This window comes from Coregonus lavaretus (genome assembly GCF_964263955.1).
Source record: "Coregonus lavaretus genome assembly, chromosome: 13".
NCBI classification, from domain to species: domain Eukaryota; kingdom Metazoa; phylum Chordata; class Actinopteri; order Salmoniformes; family Salmonidae; genus Coregonus; species Coregonus lavaretus.
Genome location: NC_140000.1, coordinates 17,421,224 through 17,446,953, shown reverse-complemented (window position 1 = coordinate 17,446,953; position 25,730 = coordinate 17,421,224). Strand labels below are relative to the sequence as shown.

The following is a 25,730-nucleotide window of genomic DNA, read 5'->3' as shown; positions in this document are numbered from 1 at the left end:
GGTCTTGTGAGAACGTTTCTGGAAAAGAGGTGTCACCACACCGGTGTCTTTCCCCTTCAACAATAAATGTTTATATTGCACTTCAGATAAATATCAGCTGTGACATATTTGTGTGACTGTCTGTCACTTTTAGTTGGAGGCAAGTGAGTCAGCCAGCATAGCTGTCTGTCAGAGAGAGTTAGCTGGAATGGGAGGGGCAGGGTTATGCAGAAATTAAAGGACATTAGGAGGAAGCAACAGGTGTGTTTTGCTGAAGATGTCACTGTGTCAGTCTGCTAGAGGAGCTTACAGAGAGAGAGAGACAGACAGAGACAGATAGACAGCGAGAGGAAGGGAGAGAGCAACAGAGAGGGAATTAGAGACAGACAGACAGACACAGTCAGGGAAGGAGAGAAGGAGTGTTAAAGAAACTGCAAAGGAGAGACACCGAAATTGAGAATTGGACATTACCTCCAGAGAGAAATGATGGAACCCATGGGTGATGTTCTCCATTTGTTAGTCATCCTATCCTTGTTGGAGACAGGCAATGCCAAAGTTTGAGTTTTCAAAGCAGGAGCTACAGCAACAGGAGATATGATCATTGGAGGGGTGTTTCCCATCCATGAGGCAGTAGAGGAATCCCACAACCTCTCAGCACCCTATGAATCACAGTGTGACTCAGACTCTCACAGACTCTCTCTCTCTCTCTCTCTCTCTCTCTCTCTCTCTCTCTCTCTCTCTCTCTCTCTCGACTTATTTACATTTCACAAACACACAGGTTCCACACGAACGGGTTCACCCAGGCATTGGCTATGATCCACGCTGTAGAGTCGGCCAACAGATCCTCTGTCTTAACTACACTAGGGATCACTCTGGGGTACCATATCCACGACTCCTGCTCTGATGTCACCACCGCTCTGAGGGCCTCAGCTGACTTCATACAGGTGTTACGTTAATTATTTAACAAACTATTTCAGTGTCTCTGTGCGTCTCCCAAAAGGTTGTAAGTCTTTTGGGATTTAAATAACAGACAGAGTCCCGATCTGCATAGTCAGAGATCTTTATTCATTGAGAATTCTAAAACAAAATGGTGGTACAATCCTTTTATACACATAAGTCATACGAAAAATCCTGCCCCCCCCCCCCCCCTTAGGCGGCCTGTATTTTTCCACTATACACATCTTGTAAGCACACACACACCTCGGCTCAGCTCATGTTTTCCTCTGCTCTCCTGACCATCACTGTTCTTATCTTTTCCCACTCCTTGCTCGGCCAGGTGCAGATATCGCATCCTCCTTAAATTGGGAGGCACCTTTATCTTGGTTTAGACAGTTCTCCATTGTTGTCTGGTCTAACTCTTACTCACATTGCTAAATAGTAGCTCAATGGAAGCTTACTGGTCCTACACTCACACATTTCTAACACATTATACACAGTTTCAGGGTGTAATAATTAGTCATTAATAATGAATCTATCAATCCACCCTTTGACTAAATATTACGCACATACAAAATATATGTTGTTATAGAAATGAATCACACTCATTGAAGTATATAAGTTGGTTTGCATATAAAAATATTAAAAAGTGTCTCATTCAATACAGGTTCATCAGGGTTACCCCATGATTAAAAGTGTAATGTTACTCTTTAGCAATGGTACCTAACCTGTTTACCCACTATCTGGAAACAACAGTCTAAGCCTATAGTGAAGAACATTTGCTTCATCACATCCTGCAATATTGATTAATTAGTACATCATACTTAAAACAAGACATTAATACACAAAAGTCATTACAATAACATTTAAACTAGAGATTTGTAGTTCTAGGTTAACATCCAATCACAGCTCTTCGTTAGATTTTCACTGCAATCTTCACACATTAGAACTAAGAAAAGTTTCATCCAGTCTCAAACTATCTGAATCGTCGTCATCCTCCACCAAGCCTGGTAGGTCATATCCTTCATTCCTTAGGTCGGAGTCCGGGATTGGGCCGTATCTCACCATCTGTTGGGAAACCGCCCTCTCCATTGCCTTGCTCACCAACCCTCGGACACAGGGAATAAGACAACATCCACAAAGAACAAGTATACCCATAGAAGCTATAACTTCACCCAGAATAGTTACAACAATAGTTTTCCATTTACCAAATATGTTATCAAACCAACCGTTTAGTGAGCTATCAATACCAGAGTTCTCAGCCAGTTTGTTCGCCAGCGTGGTGAGGCCCTGAAGCGCTTTGGTCACGGACCTGTCCGGTGCTGTATTGTTGGGGATGAAAGTACAGCACATAGATCCAAACAGAACACAAACTCCGCCCCGCTCAGCCAAAAGCATATCTAAAGCTATTCTATTCTGCCATGCCATTAAGCTAGTTGCCGCAGTCTGCTCAGCCAATCCCTTTATTGCATCACGAGGGTGGTTTATAAATCTTTGATGGTTATAGTAAATATAATTTATCCAATCTACATTTTTATTAATTGTTGACCACCAGAAAAGACTTGATTCAAACCCAGCTGCAATCTGATTCCTAGCTTTGAATTCTTCTGGAACCCCTTGAGGTACTCCTATCCCATCAATATATATCCTTTCATCAAAGGATCGCGGGAGGAGGTCCCACTTTCTACGTGACAACTCACCAGTCTCTGACACGTTTGATTGTTTGCGTATGTAGGTGAGTTCACAATCTGTTATCACCACACAACCATCAGATGTCAGCACGGGCCTGGTTTTGGATCCTAAAATCCTCTGGCTGCAACAAAGAGGAGAGATTAGTCATAGTCTCTTTAGTTGTGACATTCTCTGTGTGGGAGCAGGAGCTAAGATGCCCTACCCTGTATCCTATCTTATTAGTCCTAGAAAAACAATAATAAGAATCCCCTGAGACTTCAAACGGAGGCAACCTAGGTCGGGGTGACTTTGTTATCGGGGAATACAGATAGTGCAAGTTACTACAAGACTCCTTCACCACATTCCCAGGTGGCTTGAACAATTTAATCATGGAGGATAAACCTGACGGAGAGTTAAAGCCTGTCGAGGGGAACGGAGTAGTTGTTAACCTTGGTTTGGCTGTCCCACAGGCATAACAGTCCTCTTTAGACATAGTTCTTGCCGTATACTGAATCCATTCCAACCACAGGTTAGGATCTCTATACCCCGTCTCCACCTGTACTACTTCCTTCAGGTCTATAGTTTGCACTGTCTCACTACCTCCCTCAGAGAGGTTTACTCTATAGGGTGCCCCAGTTGAAGAGGATATCTCACTTGTCAGGTCTGTAACCTGTTTTAGCGTAATTCAGACTTTCAGACAGTACCTACCCTTATATGGGTCGCACTGCCATTTCTGGTAATTCCCTACTTTCACAATACTACACCTGTCCTTAAACTGTGTATGGAGATTGACATATCCCCCCCCCCCCCCCCCCCCCACTCAGTATGAGCAACTACATAGTCCCAGGATGTACATGGTGACATACATATATATTTCCCATCCTTTACGATACTACCAGCCAGTAGTCCCCAACTGGTCCACAAAGACCTCAAAAGGTGATGTCCTTCCCTAAAGTCCCTAGTACTTCCCCTTTCCCTACGTCTAGCTGTCTCCTATGCCTTCGTAGACTGTGCTCAGGTATTATTTTATCAACTTGTGTTAGGTTAACTACTACTTCTGGCGGATCAGGAGGGTTTGAGTGTGTTAGGAATATGGCCCCCACAATCAGACAGCTACCTACCGTCAGGAGACCTGTGAATCCCCACCCTCGCCCTGAGAACATGTCAGACGCTGGAGGCCAACCCATTGCTTTACCTTCTATCGAACTCACACAGGGATGATCAGACAGGGTAAGGGAATCTTCGTTAAGGAGCCAACCCCCGAGCCCTAGTGGTGATCGGTTCTTTCTCCTAACTCTGTGTTTGTTCGTCAGGTGTAGCTGGGTTTACCTTTTTACAGTGTGTGACATGCACCCAGGTGGATCTTTCCGCAATTCTTACAGCGAAGGCTGTCACCAACAGGACCTGATATGGACCTTCCCAACGGGGCTGCTTCCAGTCTTTCTTCTTCAAGGATTGGATCCACACCCAGTCACCTGGTTGGATGGAGTGGGTTACCTTCTCCTTTAGTTCTCCTGTGGGGCACAAAATCTTTGACATACGTGTTTGGTTAATGAACAGTCTTCTCATGTGTTGTGCCAACGTGTCTTCTACTTCTACAGTGAGGGAAAAAAGTATTTGATCCCCTGCTGATTTTGTACGTTTGCCCACTGACAAAGAAATGATCAGTCTATAATTTTAATGGTAGGTTTATTTGAACAGTGTGAGACAGAATAACAACAAAAAAATCCAGAAAAACGCATGTCAAAAATGTTATAAATTGATTTGCATTTTAATGAGGGAAATAAGTATTTGACCCCCTCTCAATCAGAAAGATTTCTGGCTCCCAGGTGTCTTTTATACAGGTAACGAGCTGAGATTAGGAGCACACTCTTAAAGGGAGTGCTCCTAATCTCAGTTTGTTACCTGTATAAAAGACACCTGTCCACAGAAGCAATCAATCAACCAGATTCCAAACTCCACCATAGCCAAGACCAAAGAGCTCTCCAAGGATGTCAGGGACAAGATTGTAGACCTACACAAGGCTGGAATGGGCTACAAGACCATCGCCAAGCAGCTTGGTGAGAAGGTGACAACAGTTGGTGCGATTATTCGCAAATGGAAGAAACACAAAAGAACTGTCAATCTCCCTCGGCCTGGGGCTCCATGCAAGATCTCACCTCGTGGAGTTGCAATGATCATGAGAACGGTGAGGAATCAGCCCAGAACTACATGGGAGGATCTTGTCAAAGATCTCAAGGCAGCTGGGACCATAGTCACCAAGAAAACAATTGGTAACACACTACGCCGTGAAGGACTGAAATCCTGCAGCGCCCGCAAGGTCCCCCTGCTCAAGAAAGCACATATACATGCCCGTCTGAAGTTTGCCAATGAACATCTGAATGATTCAGAGGAGAACTGGGTGAAAGTGTTGTGGTCGGATGAGACCAAAATTGAACTCTTTGGCATCAACTCAACTTGCCGTGTTTGGAGGAGGAGGAATGCTGCCTATGACCCCAAGAACACCATCCCCACCATACATGGAGGTGGAAACATTATGCTTTGGGGGTGTTTTTCTGCTAAGGGGACAGGACAACTTCATCGCATCAAAGGGACGATGGACAGGGCCATGTACCGTCAAATCTTGGGTGAGAACCTCCTTCCCTCAGCCAGGGCATTGAAAATGGGTTGTGGATGGGTATTCCAGCATGACAATGACCCAAAACACACGGCCAAGGCAACAAAGGAGTGGCTCAAGAAGAAGCACATTAAGGTCCTGGAGTGGCCTAGCCAGTCTCCAGACCTTAATCCCATAGAAAATCTGTGGAGGGAGCTGAAGGTTCGAGTGGCCAAACGTCAGCCTCGAAACCTTAATGACTTGGAGAAGATCTGCAAAGAGGAGTGGGACAAAATCCCTCCTGAGATGTGTGCAAACCTGGTGGCCAACTACAAGAAACGTCTGACCTCTGTGATTGCCAACAAGGGTTTTGCCACCAAGTACTAAGTCATGTTTTGCAGAGGGGTCAAATACTTATTTCCCTCATTAAAATGCAAATCAATTTATAACATTTTTTACATGCGTTTTTCTGGTTTTTTTTGTTGTTATTCTGTCTCTCACTGTTCAAATAAACCGAACATTAAAATGATAGACTGATCATGTCTTTGTCAGTGGGCAAACGTACAAAATCAGCAGGGGATCAAATACTTTTTTCCCTCACTGTATGTCTGCCTGTTCTGGCCCTGCCAACTGTGGCATCCTGTAAGGTCTTCCAAACACTTTCTCAAAGGGGGACAATCCATTCTTATCTGGCGTTATTCTGATAGTCATTAGTACGATTGGCAGACATTGTACCCAATTCCTTCCTGTGCTCATGTGAGTTTTTCGTAATCTAGCCTTAATTGTCTGATTCATGCGTTCGATAAGTCCAGCCGATTTCGGGCTATACGAACAATGCTTCTTCATGTTTATTTGTAACTTCTGTCCAATATTATATATTACTTGATTAGAAAAATGGGATCCATTATCAGAAAAAATAGTTTCTGGAAGGCCGAACCTTGGTATTATATCATGGCATATTGCTTTTGCTACTGTTATAGCATCTGCTGAGGTGGTAGGGAAACTTCTACCCATTTAGTGTATTTGTCTATTATAGTCAAACACCACTTCTTTCCCTCACTCCTGGTCAGCTCTATAAAGTCCATTTCTAATTGTTGAAAAGGGGTACTTAGCCGGAGGGTACTCACCCAGAGGTGCCCTTTGTCTGCCCTGGTGATTACTTTGAGCACAGATAACACATCTTGAACAAAAGTTTTTTAAATAATTTGTAATCCCATATGCAACAAAGTGTTGTCTAATCTGCTCTACCATCCCTCCGGTTGACACATGGCTCTGCCCGTGTGTCAATATTGCAGCATATCTAAACAGTGATTTCGGGAGAATTGGTAAGCTATCTTTGACCCATATTCCCTCCTTATTTACTGCGCCTTGCTTTACCCATCTGTGAACTTCCTTAATTGGTGCCCTACTGTAGCTCTCTATAAGTAGATCTCTGTCTATCGAAACTTCCTCTTTTGACAGCTGACTGGAACCAGAGAAGTGTTTTGACCCAGCCTTCTTAGCTTCCTCATCTGCCTTTGCATTCCCCAAAGTAATGCTATCCTTCCCTGTAGTATGCGCCTCACTCTTACATATTGCGAGCTTTTTTGGTAATAGTACTGCATCTAGGAGGTCAAGAATCAACTCTGCATGTGTTATTGGTTTACCCGAAGTCGTAACCATTCCTCTATTCTTCCACTGGGCAGCAAAGACATGTACGGTATTAAAGGCATATGCACTGTCGGTATAGATAGTTATAACCTTCCCTTTACCCAGTTGGCATGCTTTTGTTAATGCCACTATCTCTGCCTGTTGGGCAGAGTAGTTTCTTGGCAATGGTTCGGCAGCTAGAACCTCGTTCTCTGTCACTACAGCATAACCAGTTGCATTCGTGCCATCAGGATTCTTCCTAGAAGATCCATCAACAAACATTGTTACTTCACAACATGGTATAGCTAAGTCTGTTAAGTCAGGCCTGGGTAGTACTATTTTTTCAGTTTCTTCAATACAGTTATGGGGACTACCATCATTCATAACTGCAACCAATGTTGCAGGATTCAGCGTTGTACATCGTTCAATAGTTAGATTTGGCATGTTCAGCAATCTTATCATACAAGATAGGTGTCGTGCTGGTGACATGTCCGCCATCTTGTGTTCCAATAGCAGAATTGACACTGCATGTGGAACTTTTAAGGTTAGATCATGGTATAGTACTATTGAAGCTGAGTCCTGCACTGCATTAGCAGCTGCCACAACTGATTGCAAACAGACAGGCATTGCCTGAGCCACCTCATCAAGTCTTGAAGAAAAATATGCTACCGGTTTATTTTTGTCCCCATGTTTTTGTGTCAGTACTGATGTCATATATCCCTCTCTACAATCCACAGTTTGAGTGAATGGTCTGTCATATCTAGGGAACGCCAGCACCGTTGAAGAGGTCAATAATTGCTTAATTTCCTCAAATTGCAAATCAGCCTCGTTATTCCAGATTATTTTATCATGTGCTGCCATAGCTTTTCCATAGATAAGATCACTCAATTTTCCAGTGTGTAATGCATAATGGGGAATCCATGCTCGACAGTAATTTATCATTCCCAAAAAGCTCATCATTTGTTTCTTATTCAGAGGTTTAGGAGCTTCTAATATTGCTGTTTTTCTTGACGAGTTTAGGGTTCTCCCATCCTGCGTTATCGTGTGACCTAGATATATTACCTCTTTCTGCCAGAGTTGTAGTTTCTTTTTACTGACCTTGTGCCCTTGTCCTGCCATAAAAGTTAAAAACTGGTATCCTTTTTACACCCCTCCTTCGAGGGGTTTGCTACCAGTATATCATCGACATATATAAACATTTGGCTCCCCTCTTGGGGTTCAAACATTCCCAGGTTACGTGTGATAGCCTGGGAATTTTTTTGGGGACTTTCCGAATAACCTTGTCGAAGTCTCGAGTATGTGTATTTCTGACCTTTGAAGGTAAAGCCAAACCATCCTTGACTATCAGGATATACAGGTATACTAAAGAAAGCATTAGCTATGTCTATCACAGTAAAGTAAGAATGTTCTGGTTTCAATTGGTTCAATAGAGTGTGTGGGTCTGGAACACAGGGTGCTCTTGGAATAATGTTCTTATTTACCCCCTGTAGGTCCATTACCATTCGCCAATCATTGCTTGGAGCTGCCTTCTTTACTGGAAATACAGGTGAATTACACTGTGCCTCATCCCCCGGGATTACCACTCCACCTTTGAGTAAGTGGTCAAATGTGGGAGTAATCCCTATAATGGCTTCTGGTTTCATTGGATATTGTTTTTGGTATGGCCTATGGTTTGACCGCGGAACCACCTGGACTGGAGTTACTCCCTTAATTAACCCCACATCGGCTTGTCCCTTAGACCACAACTTTAGAGGTACAATCTCAAGGTCTCTTTCTTGTTCCTCTGTGAGGAAAATATCTGGTCATCAATTATCACATCCTATGTCTAGGTGCACAGCGGGTGTGCAACCTGCTTTCCAATTCAACTTCCTACGATATCGGCCGGTTGATTGGCTATGTTGGTCCCCGTTAGGAGCAGTCTGCCAGTCTTTAACATACTTTGCCTGTGTCACCCATTTCCCCAGATCTAACCACTCCTCTTGAGCTTCCTTTGCCAAGGAGACATGTGGGCTCCATCTCTCTCTATAGAATTGCTGACTCTGTGGCCCCAATTCGACTTCTCCTGCTGCATGGGTGTCATCATAATGAAACCATTTCAAGCCTATTGTCCTTTCTGTGGTTTTAAACAGAGCTTCCGCATATTCTTTACTAGGGCCAGAGTGTGTATTATACCACAGAGTTTAATGTAAGTCATCCTCTGTCATTTTAGGTGAGTCAGGTACTAGGGTTTTAGTCAAGTCTACTAAGGTCTTTGGTATGTCTGAGTTACCTCCCCTCAACAGGTCCTGGCTATACCAATAACATGGTTCCCCTTCACCACGTACAACCATATTATCCTTTATCACATGAGCCTGCATTCCCCTCACTGTCGGTCTTACTTCTATGTTTAACTGCGTCATCGCATCTCTTCCCAATAGATTAACAGGACACTGTACTGAAATCAGTACAGGCAGAGTAGCTTCACTCCCTGTCTTTACATGTTTCAGTGTTACTGGTGCAGATAGTTGTTCAATACCTTTATGACCAGAGGCTGATCGCACTATAATTTGTTCTCCATTAATGTCAATTCCCTCTGGTGCATTATCTTTACAAATACAGGTTCGGTCTGCCCCAGTATCACAGAGAAATGTTATCTTTTTACCCATTACTGTCAATGTTAGGTATGGTTTCTGTTCCTGTTGTAATGCCAAATCTATAAGTGACAGATCAAACACCTCCAGTTCTCTCTCCTGCTTCTCCTGATTTCTCTCTTCCTCCCACTCTAGTCATGCCTCCTCTTCTTCCTCTGATTCTGGCTTTCTCCCCCTGTCTCTTCCTCCTCTGCCTGGATTATCCTTTCCTCCTTTTCCTCTCTTCCCCTTCTGCTTACATTTTCTTGACTGGTGCCCTTTCCTTCCACAGTCATAACACGGTTCCTCACATTCTTTAGCAAAATGTCCCTTTTTATCACAATTGAAACACTTCCATTCACTCCTGTCTCCACTATTACCGTTGCCTCTCTTCTCTCCTAGGTTCTTCCACTCTCTCCTACCTCCCATTTCCCCTAGGACTGCCACTAGGTACTCAGCTCCCTTCGCTTCCTTTCTCTTGTTTCGTTCCTTTACATTCTGTTCATGATGGATTGCATAACGTTTAACCTCAGCTAAGGTAGCCGTCCCCCAGCCAATTAGGGTATTTTTTATTGTTCGAGAGATTTCTGGCCTCATTCCACTTAGGAAGGCAATCTTTAACTGTTGGTGATACGGACCCTCTGGTGCCCCTGGTCCTGGATCTATTAGCCCACTGTTTGCATTGAACACATCTCTCAGTCTCTCTAGGTATTGACTAATAGTCTCACTGTCTCCCTGTTTACACTCATGGACTTTGGAGAAGTCGGCATGTCTGTGATAATATTCTCTCAGATTATCACAGAGTTGTGCCAACTTATCTCCATAAGCCCCTCCTTCTGCCCACTCTAGGACCTGCGCATTCCCATCTCCGGGAACCGAGTTCCCTCTCACTGTCGCCCAGTCTTTTAACACTATCTGTCTGACTGCCCTCTCTAGTTCCCCTGTATTCAGCTTAAAGCTGGCGGTCAGCCCTTCCATATCTCTTCTGAACTGGTGTACCCCCGTCTTGGGGTGGGGTATCCCTTCCACTGCTCTCACTACATCTCTCTGAGTCCATGCTCTGTATACTTGTAAGGTATCAGGCTGGTTGTCTTCTCCTGCTCTGGGGTTTGGCAGGGCTATTAAGGGATATGATTGCTCCATTTTACCCTTACCACTGCCAGCCCCATCTGATTCTTCCCCTTCTGACTCATCATTCCCCTTTCTCTTGGCCTCAGCCCTGTGCCTCTCTAGCTATTTCCTTTTCTCTTTCTCCCTTTTAGCCTCCTGTCTGACTTTCTCTGCCCTTGTCCTGTACTCCTCTACCTCTGGCTCTTCCTCACCTTCATCTTCCCTTCCTCCTCCAGCCCCTTCTTCCTCATAGGGAGGTGGGGCCGGTGGGGGGGCGATATTATTCCCCTGCACTCTCCTTCTCCTCCCTACCTATTCATCATCTGGATTTTCTCTCCATGCCTGGTCTGCCAAGTTTGGATATAACCTTTCTGCCCTCTGCTCTGGGGGAGGCACGGAGACCTCAACCTTCACTTCTCTTTCACTCTCACTTACTTCTCTTTTCTTTCTGCCTTCTTCCCGCTTTCTAGCTTCTACTAGCCACACCCTGGCTGTTTCTAAGCCCTCTCTTTTCTGTTTCTTTAGATCGGTACCACAATTTACATGCATTTGTTTAATCATGGTTGCCAGTTTAATTACATCTAGTCGCCCAGTAAAGCCATATTTCTTCCTCCAAATATGCCCATAATACACATTTCGTTTGTCTCGCATTTCCATGAATTTCTCGTCCCCAGTAAATTCTGGGACCTCTTGTGAGGATTTGCCCCCCATGGTTAGTACTGTTAAAAATCCCTTAGCCACCTCTTCTATATAACAAGTCAATATGACAAGTAATTCAAAACAGCTTCACACCACAACACCTGGAATCACCCCTTCCTGTATATATGTAATCTTGACTAGTCCCCCAGAATTATCTCATACTTTACGGAGGATTTTATCCCCACAATGTAATCTTGATAATTCCTGACAGTCTCATACAACAGGAATGGGTTCTCCCTCTTCTCTATACAACCACCTGAAACCACCCCTTCCTGTACATGTAGTCTTGACTAGTCCCCCAGAATTATCTCATACTTTATGGAGGAATTTATCCCCACAATGTAATCTTGATAATTCCTGACAGTCTCATACAACAGGAATGGGTTCTCCCTCCTCTATTCAACCACCTGGAATTATTCATAGATGTGACTTTTGAGCAAACATTAGGTCTCACACGTATACAACCATACATGATTATTGGTTAACACCATCGGTAACCTGGAGTTTATAAGGCTCCAGAACGGATAGAGTTAGAGCAAAATCTACAGTTGTTTGTGACTTTTGACTTTACTAATATTCTATTTCTCACACATGCTATTTTAATTCCTTCTGGTGTACTTTTTGTATTTGTTTAACCCTGATTATTTGTTGACTGTTCTATAATCTCTTACAGGTTACATCCCATAGGTGCACTTTTAATAGTTCCTTCTATTTCAACACCGGGTAGTTTCTTTTGGTAATGGCCTATTACCGTGAATCGTTACGGACCCACCAACCTTAAATTGGCTAACAACCTTAAATCGGCTACCGGCTACAACCTTAAATTGGCTACCTTAAAATGGCTACGCATTGATCAATTTGCTACTTTAAATTATGACGTTACCCTCAGTCAATATTTTAGCAAGTTCTCAAATCAATTTCACCAACTAATGAATAAAGACTACTGACCTTATCCTTGCAGCCGAGATTCAATGTAGGTTTGGATTCCATCACTGTCTCTGTCATTAATCAGGTGTCCTCTGGCCTGTTTTAACCCTTAATGTCAAAGGGCAGGACTTTCTATTTACGAATGTATCATTCGCCCGTCGACGGTTTTCAGAGTTACCTGGAATGACAGAAGCAGGGTATTGGAATCCGGCTCGAAGGACCAAGATGTTACGTGCTCTCCTGACCATCACTGTTCTTATCTTTTCCCACTCCTTGCTCGGCCAGGTGCAGATATCGCATCCTCCCTAAATTGGGAGGCACCTTTATCTTGGTTTAGACAGTTCTCCATTGTTGTCTGGTCTAACTCTTACTCACATTGCTAAATAATAGCTCAATGGTAGCTTACTGGTCCTACACTCACACATTTCTAACACATTATACACAGTTTCAGGGTGTAATAATTAGTCATTAATAATTAATCTATCAACAGGTAAAAGCTCTTTAGCCAAAACGTTGGTCAAATCAATCCACAGCAAGGATAGACGACTGTGTGACCTCTTTTTCATGTGTATAGTTCATCTTCCATTAGCCAGCACCTCATATAAAGGGTGTACATTCTTTACTTCACACAGGAGCCAACCACGGACTGTAGGAGAGGGGCCAACACCTCTACCTGTCCCCCGCCTATCATGGCCGTAATAGGGGCCTCTTCCTCTGAGATTTCCATCGCTGTTGCCCGGCAACTCAACCTGGAGCGCATTCCTCAGGTTAGCAGTCAAAACCCACCCACAGTGTCGATTGATGTACAGTAACAAAAGGGTTGATAAAATAATGAATAACCACAGAGTTGTGTAAAATAAATGATAGACCAGCAATGATGATATAGATTAATGACATAATCACTTCAACACAAGAATGCCGTAAACCATGTGGCCAGGCAGCATTTGCCACAGCACTTTTTATTAAGTTTAATCAAATATATAGACACAAAGCATTAAAAAGAGGGGCAAAGTGCTGTTTTTTAGACTCACGCTGGCTGGGAACAACAAACAAAGCTCAAGGCACGCTCGCCACTTTCCTCCGGTATTTATTTAGCAGCTCTGATAGCACATTACTCCGAACAGACACAAGCAAAAACTCGTACATAAATGTAGCAGCCTATACACCTAAACATTAGTGATCTGACATGCTGTATTGCATACAAACATGGTCTCTTTTTTGCTTTCCTGAGTAAGGCAACTCCAAAATGCAGGTGTTTCAGCCTAGCTCAGTGCTTTCTGTGGTGGAGAGGCAGCCAGCGGAAAATACAGAGTGTAGGCGTTGGTAATCTTCTCTAGTTGCGCCATGATTGGCTCAGTGTTCTGTCACTCATGGGGACACTATGTCACAGCAGAATCTACAGGGAGAGCTAGGCAGTTCAAGCCCCCTTGGGTGCTACCTTAGATTTTAAAATAAATGCACTGTTGGTTAAGGGCTGTAAGTAAGCATTTCACTGCAATGTCTGCACCTGTTGTATTCGGCGCATGTGACCAATAAAATTTGATTTGATTTGATTTGATTTGAGATTTACATTAGAAGTGCCCATCTAAGAAGGCTCAAGGTCATTGGCCACAGATAAAATGGCATTAAATCCCGTTATATCTACCGTAGCTTTGATTGGACTGATCATGTCAACATCATACTTTCAAAATCTTAGTTAGCAAGCTACACAAGCTGTCATCATCATGAATCACGTCGACAATCTACTGGCAAATCCTTTTAAATCCTTGTCATATGAAGAGAAATCATAGATAGAAGGTATCGGTGCTCATCGGCCATTGGACATAAACATAACACAACAAGTTGGATAAGCTGCATAAATTATGTAATATGCCAGGGAGATATGTATACTGTAGCTAAGAAAGTAATACTAAGTGTTTGTTGTGTAGAGAGCTGTTAGTAGCCCATGTTTCTCACCCTAATAATTTGGTCCCTTTCCCCCTCATAACTTAGCCTACTGTTCTGACTTGTAGCCTATACCCTGTTTTAGAGAAAAGTCATCATTGAATATTGTAAGAGCTTTCATTGTCTGCTTATATGTCCCCTTTATTTCTCTATGGTTCTGACTTGGTGTACAGGGAGAACACCGTAAGAATGGCCCATGTTCTGAATTCTGTCGCTGTACATTTCAAAAGTGCTGAACAAATAGTTATATTGACTACGTCCGTCTTAGCTCGCTCATTAATGTCTTCATCGAAATGACAGGTTGCCTCTTATCCGCTCATCATTCCCTTATGCCATAGTTTGTACATCTCAGTTGTCAGTAGAAACCACATTTGTTTAAGCAAGTCAGCCATATCAGCTATGTTTTTTTAAAAGGCAGTAAATGAGGCTGAAAGGTTGTTTCGCTGCCAGACAAGGCTCTGCTGATAGCCAGGTGAAGTGGTGGTAAAGAATAACTATGTTGTGCTGAAAAGAAAGCTCTGCTGTTGGGACAGCTTTATGTAGGCCCTAACAGTTTGTGGGCACCGTTTGTCACCGTTATAGTGCAATTAATGTATTGTTTCGTGTTGTGTTGTGTAGTGGCTTTGCTGGCATGAATCTAAAACAAAAATGGGAGTTTGCTCACCAAGATTGACATGTGTCACGCCCTGACCTTGAGAGCCCGGTTTTCTCTAGTTGGTTTGGTCAGGGTGTGAATTCTGTTATCTATATCTATGTTGGCCGGGTGTGGTTCCCAATCAGAGGCAGCTGTCGATCGTTGTCTCTGATTGGGGATCATACTTAGGTAGCCATTTTGCCTACCTATGTTGTGGGATCTTGTTTCTGTTTGTTTGGCTTGGTTGATGTATAGCCTTTAGAACTTCATGTTCAGTTGCTTTGTCAAGTGTTTATTATATTTATTAAACATGTATGCATACCACACTGCACCTTAGTCTAATCCTTTACTCAACGAACGTGACAACATGCTAAAATCACCACTGGTCTGTGTATAGGAAATTGATTAGAAAAACTCTGGTCCCATCGTAGCCCATTAAATAATATATACACTGAACAAAAATATAAAAGCAACAAGTAAAGTGTTGGTCCCATGTTTTCCATATCACAAAAGGTTTATTTATCTCAAATGTTGTGCACAAATTAGTTTACATCCCTGTTAGTGAGCATTTCTCCTTTGCCAAGATAATCCATCCCTCTTGACAGGTATAGCATATTAAGAAGCTGATTAAACAGCATGATTATTACACAAGTGCACCTTGTACTGGAGACAATAAAAGGCCACTCTAAAATGTGCAGTTTTGTCACACAAAACAATGCCACAAATGTCTCAAGTTTTGAGGGAGTTTGCAATTGGCATGCTGACTGCAGGAATGTCCACCAGAGAATGGCCATCTCCAACGTTGTTTCAGAGAATTTGGCAGTTCGTCCAACCGGCCTCACAACCGCAGACCACGTGTATAGGTTCGTGTTGGCAAGAATTTTGCTGATGTCAACGTTGTGAACTGAGTGTCCCATGGTGGCGGTGGGGTTATGGTATGGGCAGGCATAAGCTACGGACAACGAACACAATTGCATTTTATCGATGGCAATTTGAATGCACAGAGATACCGTGACGAGATCCTGAGGCCCATTGTTGTGCCATTCATCTGCCGCCATCACTTCATGTTTCAGCATAATAATGCACAGCCCCATGTCGCAAGGATCTGTACACAATTCCTGGAAGCTGAAAATGTCCCAGTTCTTCCATGGCCTGCATATTCAGACATGTCACCCATTGAGCATGTTTGGGATGCTCTGGCTCAACATGTATGACAGCGTGTTCCAGTTGCTGCCAATATCCAGCAACTTCGCACAGCCATTGAAAAGGAGTGGGACAATATTCCACAAACCACAATCAACAGCCTGATCAACTCTACGCGAAGGAGATGTGTCGCGCTGCGTGAGGCAAATAATGGTCACAAAAGATACTAACTGGTTTTCTGATCCACACCCCTACCTTTGTTTTAAGGTATCTGTGACCAACAGACACATATCTGTATTCCCAGTCATGTTAAAAACTCTTAAATATAATGGCAAAATGTCGATTTCCGCCTAAATAGACATTCCCAAAAGTAACTGCTATTCATGTGTAATTACATGATTCTGACATGCCAAAACTTGGTATATTTGGAAAGAAGACATATGGGAGATTATAAGGAAATGATCAGAAGATAGATAGGAGTTACATCGTTCAGAATACACAAGATCAAGCACACACAAAATAACCTTTTTTATAATTTTTATTTTGAAAGTCATCTTTCATTGACAAGATATGAGTGAATTATTGATGCCCAGAGTTGGAAGCACATCAGATGGCTTCCACAACATGTGAACAATATCAGAAAAAAATGTGATTGATAGACCTAACAACTAGAAATGAGCAGATGTTTTAGTAAGTGGGTGTCAGGTATGGTCACGGAATGTTTCCAAGTGTCCCTAAACCTCTCCAAAGTGGCATATGTCTAAATTAGATAATTCCAGTGCTATTACATATTTGCAATCCCTAAATGCTATTTGTTCAGTATAAAAACACAATTTCTACCATATCAACCTCACTCAAACATTGTGGTGGTGTTATGGGGTATCCAGGGTACATTCAAGTGTCCTTTCAACCTCTCGAAAGTGTCCGAATGTGGTAATTGCACTGTTTCTGCACACTGGATGTGCCTAAAAGTTATTGTTCACTATAAAAACTAAATTTCTACAACACCAACCTCTCTCAAGCATCGTGGTGGTGTTGGGGGACATACAGGGGATATCCAAATGTTTTTTCAACCTCTCCAAAGTGCCTGAACGTTTAGCCTAGGCATATTCAATGTATTGGTCCCACATACAAATGAACTGTTTACAAAAACAATATAAAAACAACAGATATACATAAAAATATATAAAAATGTCTTATCAAACACAAACTTGGATACACACGTGTCCTTCACTAAAAAAGGTGCCAAAATATAAATAAGCTGAACTATTTACAAATGGCATTCGTGTTCGTTTGATTAGATTTCACTTTCACCGTAGCTTATGCATGTCGTGACAGTCTTTGAAGCAGTCCCTCTCTGCCAGGAAACAAAAAGCAAACTGGAATTTCGGACATAAGATCTGGCATTTCCCCCTTTTTCCCCAGTGTTTTGTGCAGTTCTTCCTTTTGTCTTTTGGCATGTGTGTTGAATAGTGGCGCTCACCTTGAGTGGGGGGTCATGTGATGGTTGTGAGGTTGCTTTGGGCCCCCATTTCAGTCATTTCCAACACCAGCTGCTCTCGGAATGACAACTGGGAGAGAGGGGTTTGACCTTTTGCTTTGGCCATTTGCTTGTGGAGAATGAAAGCATTTACTGTAACAATGTCCACAAAGTGGTAAAAAAAAGTATTATACCACTTCCTGGTCTTGTGGAGGACCTGGTAGTAGCCTATCAGAGCATCAGATAGGTCGATAACCCCCATGCTGGCATTGTAGTCCTTCACAGAAACAGGAAGGGAGACATTCTTCTATTTTCACCCTCCTTGAGACATTGTCGTTATTGAATGCCTTATGCGGTGTGGTGAGCACGGTTACTTCCCTTTCTTTGTGTCTTTCCGTTTCACAAAAAGCAGCTTGTTAGATCTGATCCAATGTATTGTCCCCCTCTCCTCTGTCTTTGTCATAATATATAATAATAATAATATATGCCATTTAGCAGACACTTTTATCCAAAGCGACTTACAGTCATGTGTGCATACATTTTTAGGTATGGGTGGTCCCGGGGATCGAACCCACTACCCTGGCGTTACAAGCACCATGCTCTACCAATTGAGCTACAGAGGACCACTATGTCGTTTACCTTGGTCTTCGGGAAACCGATTATTTTAGGACCAATGGTGCCACAAGCCACTATTTTCATTTTCAAGAGGTCTATGAAAAGTGGGTGTAGAACCATCCGACAGGGTGATTGACATAGCAATGGGGGGTGAAGACCTTGACCGGCGCTTGCTGGGGAGGGGTGGCTCCCAAACGTCATCATCCAAATCCTCTGTATCCTCCACTCTGTGGTGAATAAAATAAAGGGATATATTGTTGTAAGACACACAGAATTACAGTTGACTGAATTTACAAAACGGCATTACTTTAAAGTAAAAACACCAAGCCTAAACTTTATCTGTACAGTGACTCACATAGAAGGTGTGAAGAACACACACAATGCAAACAGTAACACTTTGTAGACAAAGGCAGATGTGAGAACCACAAATAAACAATGGCCATGAGAGTTTAGCAAACAGTGAACTAATATGAAACATAGACAATAACTACTTTGGAATTATATAACATTGAAATGACTTGTTACATACAGTGGGGGAAAAAAGTATTTAGTCAGCCACCAATTGTGCAAGTTCTCCCACTTAAAAAGATGAGAGAGGCCTGTAATTTTCATCATAGGTACACGTCAACTATGACAGACAAAATGAGGGAAAAAAATCCAGAAAATCACATTGTAGGATTTTTAATGAATTTATTTGCAAATTATGGTGGAAAATAAGTATTTGGTCAATAACAAAAGTTTCTCAATACTTTGTTATATACCCTTTGTTGGCAATGACACAGGTCAAAGGTTTTCTGTAAGTCTTCACAAGGTTTTCGCACACTGTTGCTGGTATTTTGGCCCATTCCTCCATGCAGATCTCCTCTAGAGCAGTGATGTTTTGGGGCTGTCGCTGGGCAACACGGACTTTCAACTCCCTCCAAAGATTTTCTATGGGGTTGAGATCTGGAGACTGGCTAGGCCACTCCAGGACCTTGAAATGCTTCTTACGAAGCCACTCCTTCGTTGCCCGGGTGGTGTGTTTGGGATCATTGTCATGCTGAAAGACCCAGCCACGTTTCATCTTCAATGCCCTTGCTGATGGAAGGAGGTTTTCACTCAAAATCTCACGATACATGGCCCCATTCATTCTTTCCTTTACACGGATCAGTCGTCCTGGTCCCTTTGCAGGAAAACAGCCCCAAAGCATGACGTTTCCACCCCCATGCTTCACAGTAGGTATGGTGTTCTTTGGATGCAACTCAGCATTCTTTGTCCTCCAAACACGACGAGTTGAGTTTTTACCAAAAAGTTATATTTTGGTTTCATCTGACCATATGACATTCTCCCAATCCTCTTCTGGATCATCCAAATGCACTCTAGCAAACTTCAGACGGGCCTGAAAATGTACTGGCTTAAGCAGGGGGACACGTCTCGCACTGCAGGATTTGAGTCCCTGGCGGCGTAGTGTGTTACTGATGGTAGGCTTTGTTACTTTGGTCCCAGCTCTCTGCAGGTCATTCACTAGGTCCCCCTGTGTGGTTCTGGGATTTTTGCTCACCGTTCTTGTGATCATTTTGACCCCACGGGGTGAGATCTTGCGTGGAGCCCCAGATCGAGGGAGATTATCAGTGGTCTTGTATGTCTTTGATTTCCTAATAATTGCTCCCACAGTTGATTTCTTCAAACCAAGCTGCTTACCTATTGCAGATTCAGTCTTCCCAGCCTGGTGCAGGTCTACAATTTTGTTTCTGGTGTCCTTTGACAGCTCTTTGGTCTTGGCCATAGTGGAGTTTGGAGTGTGACTGTTTGAGGTTGTGGACAGGTGTCTTTTATACTGATAACAAGTTCAAACAGGTGCCATTAATACAGGTAACGAGTGGAGGACAGAGGAGCCTCTTAAAGAAGAAGTTACAGGTCTGTGAGAGCCAGAAATCTTGCTTGTTTGTAGGTGACCAAATACTTATTTTCCACCATAATTTGCAAATAAATTCATTAAAAATCCTACAATGTGATTTTCTGGATTTTTTTTCTCTCAATTTGTCTGTCATAGTTGACGTGTACATGTGATGAAAATTACAGGCCTCTCTCATCTTTTTAAGTGGGAGAACTTGCACAATTGGTGGCTGACTAAATACTTTTTTTCCCCACTGTAGGCCTATGTAAACTAAATCCAAAGCACAAAAACGTATAAAAAACGAAATACATATAGTAAATTAGCTCTATAAAGTCATTAAATTAATTTACTTACAGATCTAAAAGTGGATCCAATCCTTCTTGAAAGCAATCTTCGTCGGCGGAGTTAAAATCCTCGTTGTCCAAATTGCTCCGACCCGTATTTTATTAAAAGCTTCTATGTCGGTATACTCATTCATAGCTGCCTTCTTTTTAGCTTCCTGTTCGATATTCTTAGCAACATTTCACTTTTTCATCACTTTTATAACACATTAAATGATATTTTCCACAACTAGGACATCTCGGTTTCTCCCTTCTGCAAACCCTTGACACATGACCAAAAGCTTTACAATGATCACACTGCATTGGTCTTGGGATAAATGCTGTGACTTTGTAGTTTATATACCTCAACTGCAATTGAGTACGTGTAACAGTGTTGCTTCCGTCCCTCTCCTCACCCCTACCTGGGCTTGAATCAGGGACCCTCTGCACACATCGACAACAGTCACCCTCGAAGCACAATTACCAATCGCTCCACAAAAGTTGCGGCCCTTGCAGAGCAAGGGAAACAACTACTTCAAGGTCTCAGAGCGAGTGACGCCACCGATTGAAACGCTACTATCGTGCACCGCTAACTAGCTAGCCATTTCACACCGGTTACACTCACCCCCCTTTGACCTCCTCCTTTTTCCGCAGCAGCCAGTTATCTGGGTCAACAGCATCAATGTAACAGTATTGCTTCCATCCCTCTCCTCGCCCCAACCTGGGCTTGAACCAGGGACCCTCTGCACACATCGACAACAGTCACCCTCGAAGCACGGTTACACATCGCTCCACAAAAGCAGAGGCCCTTGCAGAGTAAGGCAAACAACTACTTCAAGGTCTCAGAGTGAGTGACGCCACCGATTGAAACGCTACTATCGCGCACCACTAACTAGCTAGCCATTTCACACCGGTTACATGTCAAAAAACTAAAGAACAGATAAACTCTTCACTTTTTCATCATTCACCACTCGAGTCATCCGACGTGCATCAAATCAAAACAAAACCGCCTTTCGTGATCCTCACATCCTTCACTTTACCCATCACGCTCTCCACCAGTTTGGATAGCTCAAATGGATTCTTCAAGATTGGTATTTCGATAAGCTGCTCCTCATTAACAAACCTTACTCCTACAAGACATAAAGGGACATTCTCCGCACTGTACCCTACTTTGCTCCTTTTCCCATTTTTTGAACAATACCCTCGACTAACCGGTGACTTGACTTGGTACCGGTACCCCCTATATATAGCCTCGCTATTGTTATTTTACTGCTGCTCTTTAATTATTTGTTAGTTTTATTTCTTTTTTTTTAGGTATTCTTTCTTAAAACTGCATTGCAGGTTAAGGGCTTGTAAGTAAGCATTTCACTGTAAGGTCTACACCTGTTGTATTTGGCGCATGCAACAAATAACATTTGATTTGATTTGATTTACTTCAATCCTCCTTGATTCTTACGTTTTTAGATTCACAATCCACTTCATCGTCCGCCTCCACCATCTTTTCGAATCTATCGTACCCTGGCCTTGGCTATGATGTAACCCTGTGGAAGTCTGTGAGAGGGGTCATCAACGTCAATGACATTATAGCTGAGTACCATCCAATCAACAACAGCTTCAGCTACACCAGTGGACACACCAAAAATCTAACTGACCTGAGGGTAAGGGTTAGGGGTTAGTGTTAGGGTTAAGTTTAGGAGTTAGATTAAAGGGTTAAGGTTAGGGTTAGGGTTAGCTAAAAAGGTTAAGGTTAGTGTTAGCTAAAAGGGTTTGGGTTAGGGGAATGGTTAGCTAACATGCTAAGTAGTTTCAAAGTAGTAAGCAGTTGAAAAGTTGCTAATTATCTAAAATGCTAAAGGTTTCCATGATGAGTTTCAAACTTGCAACCTTTGGGTTGCTAGATGTTCGCGTTATATGCCAACCCATACACCCAGACCCAGTCTTATGTAGCTATACCAAACGTAACATATCATACTCATTTGAGTGTTCTAGATGTATTTTTACTATGTTACAACTAGTCTATGAGACCAGGCTGTGAATACACCTCCCTGACTGAAAAACCACATGATTTTACATGTGGAAAATCACATGATTTCACTTGAAATTTCACATGTGGCTTTACATACTCTCACATGTTATCACATTAACTTCACATACGATAACGTGATCACATGAAAACATGTTTTTGGAACACTTCACATGTGATCACGTGAAATTCATGTGTTTTTTCTGTAAGGGTCTGCTCAATTGAACATGGTTTTAAGTTGAGAGCTAGGTTAAACTGTGCCATGTAAAGGCTTGTTTGAAAACTACTATTAATAGATTTCAGTCACAGTTTTTCTTGGGTCAGCCATTTAAATTAGTGCATTGTTTCCCGATGCAGGATGTGGTGTCTGTGTGCTCAGCTAGCTGTGAACCTGGGAAGTTCAAGAAGACTGCTGAGGGTCAGCACACCTGCTGCTATGAATGTATCAACTGCACTGAGAACAACTACACCAACAACACTGGTTAGTTCTCCTGTACTGTCATCTATACACACAAGTGTACTCTAACTCTCCTCAGTTCACACAATCTTACAACACTGTCCTTATCCAACACTGTTAGTACGAGGCAACAACAAATATATTTCTAAATGCTAAACAGTTGTTCAAGCACTATCCTCCTTTCCAACCCTTTGTGTGCCTCTCTCTCCTCTTCAGACATGGACCAGTGTCTGTCTTGTGACACAAAGAGAGAGTGGTCCTTGGAAGGGAGCTTTGGGTGTACCCATAAAACCCTGGAGTTCTTCTCCTGGCAGGATGGCTTTGCGGTGGTGCTGCTGGCGCTGGTGGCCCTGGGCATCATCCTGGTTCTCCTGGTGGGGGCGCTCTTCCTACACCACCACCAGACCCCCGTGGTGAAGGCTGCCGGGGGGCCTCTCTCCCAGCTCATCCTGCTCTCCCTAGTGGGAAGTTTTGTTGGCGCTGTGTTCTTCGTAGGTCATCCCAGCAGCCTCCAGTGTAAGGTATGTACGGTACACACAGTTTGGGAAACACTTCTGTAATGTACTGTCTGTGACATTGTCTGATTGTACCAGTGTCAGTTTGTGAATTCATGGTTTATTGTGTGTGTATTGTTCTGAACCTTTTGTAACTTTGTGGCAAGGAAATTAGTTTGTAGACGCAAAGCAAATGTAAATACAAAGAGATAATACAGTTCTGTCTCATTGTCTCATCTCTTCTCATCTCATTGTGAAGGTGCGTCAGGTGCTGTTTGGCCTCAGTTTCACCCTGTGTGTTTCCTGCATCCTGGTCAAGTCCCTGAAGATCCTGCTGGCCTTCCAGCTCAAGCCTGACCTGAAGGACATTCTCCGCCGCCTCTACCAACCCTACGCCATCATTTGTCTCTGTGTGGCCCTACAGGTTCTCACCTGCACCCTGTGGCTGGTCCTGCAGAGCCCCCGGGAGAAGGCCACCGTCTTCGCCACCACTGTGCTGGCCGAGTGTGCCGAGGCGCTCGTCTGCTTCGCCTGCGCGTTTAAAGGCCGCAAGCTGCCACAGAAGTTCAACGATGCCAGGTTCATCACCTTCAGCATGCTCATCTACCTCATGTCCTGGGTGATCTTCGTGCCCGTCTATGTGACCACCTCAGGGAAGTACCTGCCAGCGGTGGAGATGGTGGTCATCCTCATTTTCAACTACGCCGTCCTTAGCTGTCATTTCTTCCCCAAGTGCTACGTCATCCTCTTCAAGAAGGAGCACAACACCAAGAATGCCTTCATGAAGAACGTGTATGAGTATTCCAGAAAGGGCATTTCTGACTCTAGTGCAGTCTCTGAGACTTCAGTCTCTCAGACAGAAGGGAAGTGCACCAGTCACCCTTACTCCATCAGTTCACCTTCTTTCTTCATGTCTCCTCCACCAATAGAACCCACAGCATCTCAGAACAGCTGGTCCATTAGCCAGAACATTGACACTGCCACCCAGTGCACCGTAGTAGACCATGGAGTGTTTGTCACAGGTCAGCTGACCCGACCATACCATCTGAGGAGATGCATGAGCCTATGAGTGGACCACTGTCTGGGACTTTTACTTCTTATGGTACATAACACAGTGTGTCTCTATGTTTCTCTCATTGGTTTGACTGTTCCATTTTGCTTAGTCTACTGGTACGTTTTTGCCCAAGCGGGTTGTTGATTTTTACATTCAAGGCAATTTGGGTAACACTTTATTTGACATTGATATGGACAGTGTCATAAACAGGTATAAACTCTGTCATACGGTGTTATATTCATTTATCAATATTTGTATTGGTTAAGCATCAGTGATGTACAGGGTTGATTGATTTGTGAACTGCATATGGTGTCTATGCTGTGTGAAATGTTCTAACTAAACATCATGGTGGATGTTGGATACCTGAATAGTTAGTTTCTATGTGTAATGTGTACAGTAACCAGCATTTCTCTCTATTTTGGGAGCTGATGCAGCAGGATACATATGAGATATTACATTTCATATTGAAAACATGTCTACGATGAACACTATAGTTGGAATTTGTGTCAGTTTCATAATGCATGCTTGGTTTGTCCGTGGACGTTATAGGAGTTCTTAAAAATTTCTGAATACCTTTAAATCTATTTCCACATTATTCATGTACATTATGAAATGTATATATCCACAGTATTTTATGTATATTAAAAGTTTGAATGTGCAATTAACTTTCAGTTGCTGCTTCCATGCTCTACATACACCCATTCAATTATTTATCAATTTAAACAGGTGTAACTTCTCTCTCTGTGTCTGTTGACATCTTGACACCGTATCTGCTTCTTCTCACTGTCTGCTCTGTTTGCAGAGCCCACCTGATGAGCACACATATGCTGTCTATTTAGGCTGCAGGCCTAATGCCACAGTGACACGGGAAGAAAGAGAGTGAGAGAGAGTGAGAGTGCTGCTGGCATTTTCCCAGTGCCCAAACACATGTGCTTGTAATAACTGTATGAACACTGAGCTCTTCCCTCCATAGTCTGGAGCCCTGTCCTTCAAAGCTCAAATGTCCCGGGCTCTACAGTAATAGAATATACCATGAATGAACTCTGGGCTACTGCTATGTTGCTGAACAGTAGTCTCAGAAACCTGACCGTAGGCAACAGCAGAGACTAGGATCTGTTTTCAATGACAAACTCTTTTGGCAACTTCGATAAGGGGAAAATGAATTTCTGGGGTCGGTCCTCTTCAGACAGACAACTCTCTCAACAAATCACGAGGAAGACATGCCAGAACGGCGCAGTTTGAAACCAAAGTTTGCAGGCAAAACCTTTGCAGTGGTTTTAGTGAAAGTAGTTTAACCAAATTAGCCACTTGCAAAATGCACTTATTAGAAATAATTTCTGTTATCTCCATCTTGCTAGCTACTATTTTGGATTTTATTCAGGCAGATAGGGTAGGGACCTAGGTAGTGGAGTAGTTCCTCTATGCCAGAAGAGTCCGTTATTGAAACCAGACCCTAGTCACTGCTGAGAACAGCATCTCTGCTCTATATCACTATGTCTTTGTGGTAAAAGCGCAGTTTGTAGACCGGAGAGCA

The 25,730-nt window shown here is 43.0% G+C and overlaps 1 pseudogene across 1 annotated transcript; it reads left to right on the top strand.

The window, feature by feature from the left end:
• Positions 1–465: 465 nt before the first annotated feature.
• On the top strand, positions 466–24,211 carry LOC311139942 (G-protein coupled receptor family C group 6 member A-like; annotated as a pseudogene). The gene is made up of 8 exons: positions 466–650; positions 758–923; positions 12,789–12,923; positions 16,765–16,810; positions 21,633–21,826; positions 22,549–22,672; positions 22,865–23,169; positions 23,402–24,211. The product of its transcript is annotated as a G-protein coupled receptor family C group 6 member A-like (transcript).
• Positions 24,212–25,730: the final 1,519 nt, after the last annotated feature.